At 45.9% G+C, this 5,122-nt stretch overlaps 1 pseudogene; it reads right to left on the minus strand.

Moving 5' to 3' along the window:
* Window positions 1-2,292: 2,292 nt before the first annotated feature.
* Window positions 2,293-4,849, minus strand: LOC104403035 (annotated as a pseudogene).
* Window positions 4,850-5,122: the final 273 nt, after the last annotated feature.

Raw genomic sequence — 5,122 nt, forward strand, 5'->3', positions numbered from 1 at the left:
ATGCATGGCAACATATGCTTCAGCTTTCATCACTTGGGCACCTAGGCACTTAGTCAACACTTCTGATGCCTGCATTCCCCCTCTCTCTGTGTGTCAGCAGGGTAGTGACCACTTGCTGCCTGCTTGGGCTACCCCATTCCAAACATTCAGTATCACCTGTGCTGAAAAAACTCTCACCATTAAGCAGAAGAAAGAAGGATTGAGACAAGACACACACTACTCCCTCAGACTCACAAAAGTTCCTCTTCCCTCTTAGAGTCTACAGACTGCACCCTCACCCATGTTGCCAGGAAAAGCCCCCAGACCACTGATGAGACAGGGATCACTGCAGCTTCCAAAGCAACCTTCCTAACACCATCCAGAATAAGAGAATGATGGACAAAGCCTGACATAAACCCACCAAAATTATCATGAATAATAAGAACCAACACTGAACACAAAGTTGCTCAAAGTCGCCTCCCTCAAAACCAGGACCGAGTAAAACCAGCAGAAGAGAACACACAGAGATAGTAGCATTCCCCAGAAAAAAAGACATCCCTGAGCTCAAAAGACCATTGAGGAAAATAAAAAAACCATGTGAACTCATCCTGCTCCTCACCTGCTGGTTCCAGAAGAAAACATGTGGAAGGTAACACACAGAAAGCACATATCACAGGCACAGCAATAAAATTCAGGTGTGTGTTAAGACACAGCAATAAAATCCAGGTGTGTGTCACCTTGAAAAAGCCAAATGCTGAAGCACTCCAAAAAAGCTGGAAGGTGGAGAGCTCCAAAACTGACACACATGGAAGTGCTCCAGACAGCAGGGTGCTGGTTACTAGAGGGCTGCACACTGAAGTGCTCCAATGAAAGCCAGGCACTGAAGCAATCCAAAACGGCCAGGCAGCGAAGCACTGCTCCAGGTGCTGTTAAGGACTCCAATGTACACAAGGCATTCTAGGTATCAAGAAAAAACCTCAGGGTGAAGCACCTCAAAAAGAGCCATATGTCTTCTTCAGAAGACAAATATGGAAATGCTCCTCCCCTTCCTCCTTCCCTTTTATTTGGGGACAAATGAAAAAAAGATAGTGAGGGACTCCACTATGGTGGCAGTACAATGAATGGGTACTCCATGGCAGCACAACACGAGGCTACTCTGGCACGGTGTGATGAGGGGGGCCTCTGGATAAGTTCAAGTAGGTGCTCCACTGGCACAGTGCAGCCTTTCACGGTGAGACACAATGAGGAGCTCCAACGGCAGGGCACAACAAGGGGCTCCCACGGTACTTACAATGAGAGGCCAAAATACGTACCATACAATACATACCATAATACATTATCACATTATCACATAATCAACCAGGTTGGAAAAGACCTTTAAGATCATCGCATCCAACCATTACCCCAGGACTGGCAAGACTAAACCATTATCACTGAGGGCCTCTGTGGGGACATTCCTAGCAGAGAGAGGAGGCCACGACTGCATGGAGCTGATAGAAGAAGGCCCCAGAGGGGAAAGATGAACACGAACAAGAATGAACCCGGACCAAGGACAAAGAGAAGACGCCAAGTTAAGGGTTAACAGCTGTATTACGCAGTGTCACGCAGGCAGTAGTAGGCAGCAAATGAAATGTACAGTTTAAGGCATGAACAGATAAGAATGACCAATCAGTTGTAGCCAAGTGGAATCTTTCTGTCAGCAGAAGATATATAAAACGCAGCCAGCAAACAAATTATGTCTTTGATCTTTCATTGGAGTCCAGAAGGAGGCCCCGACTGCATGGAGCTGATAGAAGAAGGCCCCAGAGGGGAAAGATGAACACGAACAAGAATGAACCCGGACCAAGGACAAAGAGAAGACGCCAAGTTAAGGGTTAACAGCTGTATTACGCAGTGTCACGCAGGCAGTAGTAGGCAGCAAATGAAATGTACAGTTTAAGGCATGAACAGATAAGAATGACCAATCAGTTGTAGCCAAGTGGAATCTTTCTGTCAGCAGAAGATATATAAAACGCAGCCAGCAAACAAATTATGTCTTTGATCTTTCATTGGAGTCCGTGCCTTCATCCCCTCAGGCCTCATCTACATGGGTTTTGAACACTTTCAAGGATGGTGATTCCACCATTTATTCACCTTCTGTGTGAATAAATTTGTCACCTCACTAAGGGGTATTGCAAGAAAATGCTGACCCAAAGGAGATGATGGACAGGCACAGGCTAGGAAGGACAGAGCAGGCAGGGAGAGCAGGCAAGCGGCCAAGCTGGGGAAGGGAAAGGTGGGCAGGGGGCTGCAGTGCTGGTGCCCGGTGTGGGCTCAGAGGAAAGTCATGTCATTAAGTACATTGTCCAGCTCCTCGCTGATGGCTTTGTACTTCATCTTCTGTGCAATGCACTTCATCTTCGATATCATCGATGGTTTTCTCCAGCTTCGCCACAGACCTCTCTACAAACTCCACATGGGTCTCAGCCTCCTTCAGCTTTTTCCCTAGATACTTGATTTCCTTCTCATACTTGTCCTCCGTGGAGGCATACTCTTCCTCTGAGGCAATGAGGGATTTGAGAGTCTGGCCTACGGTTCACAGCTCTTCTTCCAACTGTCTCATGCAGCTATCTGCCACCTCTGCCCTCTCCTCTGAGCACTCCAGCTTTCCCTCAAGGACAACCAGTCTGGGGCGACCTCCTTGAATTTGTGGTCAGCCTACTCAGGTACGTGTTTCGCCTCCTTCAGCTGCATATCCTGGAGCCCCATCTTCTCCCCATCTTTCATGGCCCTATTTTTGATGACCTTCATGCCTCTTTTCGCTCCCATCAGCCACCTTCTCAGCCTCCTCCAGCTTCTGCAGGGTGGTGGCCAGGCGCTCCTGGGCTCAGTCCAGCTGCTCTTCCACCAGCTGGATACAGCAGTTCAGAGAAGCCACTTCAACCTCAGCCCATTCCAGGGCCTGCCGCTCAGCACTGGCCTCCTGCTGCAGGTGCTCGGCATGCTCCTCCGCTTCTTCATCCACCTGCTGCAGGCTCTGGATCTTCTTCTTGACAGTGTCGATGGAGCTGATGCTGTCCACCGTGGGGGGCTGCCAGTGGGGAGGCCGCACCGACAAGCCCGTTGTGGGATCCGCCTGGCTCGGGCACGAAGCACTCAGGCAGGAAGCGCGCAGGCAGCAGCCACTCCTGCTGCCCGCCCTGCCTCCCAAAATACCATCCAAAATAGTACACAAAATGAGCAAAATACATACAACACAAAAGGCAGTAAGTACAATACAAAATGGAGTACACAGAGTTAATAATAAATTACAGATAATGCAATACAAAATACAATACATACCATCCCAGACAACATAGTGCATACAAAAAATGAAAACGACATAATAAAATCCAGTACAATACAAAAAATGGTACATATGTATGATCACTGTCATACTATATAATACCTACAGTACACAATACAAAACAAACTACAGCAGAATACAAAACACATTTTGCATTTTGTGTTGTACAAGGCAAAAAATACAACAGAATACCATATCATACAATATGACCAATATAATTCCATAAATTACATACAATACATACTGCAGTATAAATAACAATACACCATTCGACACCAACAAAAGAACAATACATACAATAAAACACAAAATATACAGCATACACAAGACAAGGCAAGACAAAATACAATATGTACAATACATACAGAACATACAAAGCAATAAAAACTAGAACACAGAATATACCTCACAATATATTACAAACCATACAATGCAAACTACAGTACAATACAAACCACAGCACAATACTAAGAACTAGACAATACAAAATGCATTCGTATACAAAATACAGCCAAATTCATGGAATACAACACAAGACCATACAGACAATACAATAAGTACCACACTGCAAATAGAAAACATACAACCCATTACAAACACTGCAATAGAAAATACTAGACCTGCCACAGAATACATAATACAAGACTTAACATTCCACACGCACAATACGCATAAGCCATAAAATACAAGTCAAAATACAAGAGACAATATGACACAAACAACGCAATAAATACAAAACCATACAAAATAATACATACAACACAAAACACAATCCAATACAAAATACAAGACACACCAGAATGCCATACAATATCATCCCATAAAGGACCCAAAATAGCATACCATACAGACAAAATTAATACAAACAACAATACAGGCAATACATACCATACAACGTAAACAAGATAAGACAGTACAAGCAAATCAACACCCCCCAGATAATACATCAGGTAGAAGAAAACAAATACCATAACATCCACTATAGGAACTATGCACAGTAAAATACTTTGAACACAATATGCCAACTCTGATAAATACCACATGGGACAACGCAGATACCACCATAACACAGACGTAGCAGAGATGTGAACATAAAACCCAAATCATCTTTACAATTACTTTGGATGTGCTTAAGGATGATGCAAATAATCACTCCTCAGGATCCTTTTGAGCAGCCTCACTGGAGCAATGCGAAGATGGGCATCATGGACACTGAGCGGTGAAGGGCTCCTCCAGCATGGCAAGACGCAGGGCTCCTCCATGACGATGTGATGAATATCTCCTCCACAAGGAGCAGTGAGGAGCTCCTCTGGAAAAGCATTATGAGAGGCTCCAACAGAGTGATGCAATGAGGAGATCCCATGGTGCGAAGTGATAGGGAGCTCAACGGTGAGATGAGATGGGATCCCATGGCGAGGTGCGACGACGGGCTCTCATGGTGAGACATGATGAGGAGCTCCCACAGCAACTGGGCTGAGACTCTCCCATGGCAAGGTGCGATGACAGGCTCCAGCAGCATGGCACAACTGGGTGCTCCTACCGCATGGTGAGATGAGAAGCTCACACAGCAACTGTCAGGAGGGGCTGCAACAGCGAGGCGTGATGAGAGGATCCTACTGCAATTGTGAAGAGTGACTCCCACAGTGAGATGCGATGAGGTGCTGACATGGCAATGAGGTGCTGACATGCCAATGAGGTGCTGACAAAGTGATGACGGGCCCCCATGACATCTGCAATAACAGACTTCCACGGTGATTGCCATGAGGGGATCCCACGGCAAGGAGCAACAGGGAGGTACTCGGCAATGCGCAATGAGGG

This window comes from Nestor notabilis, unplaced genomic scaffold, assembly GCF_000696875.1.
Source record: "Nestor notabilis isolate BGI_N333 unplaced genomic scaffold, ASM69687v1 scaffold1523, whole genome shotgun sequence".
Classification (NCBI taxonomy): domain Eukaryota; kingdom Metazoa; phylum Chordata; class Aves; order Psittaciformes; family Psittacidae; genus Nestor; species Nestor notabilis.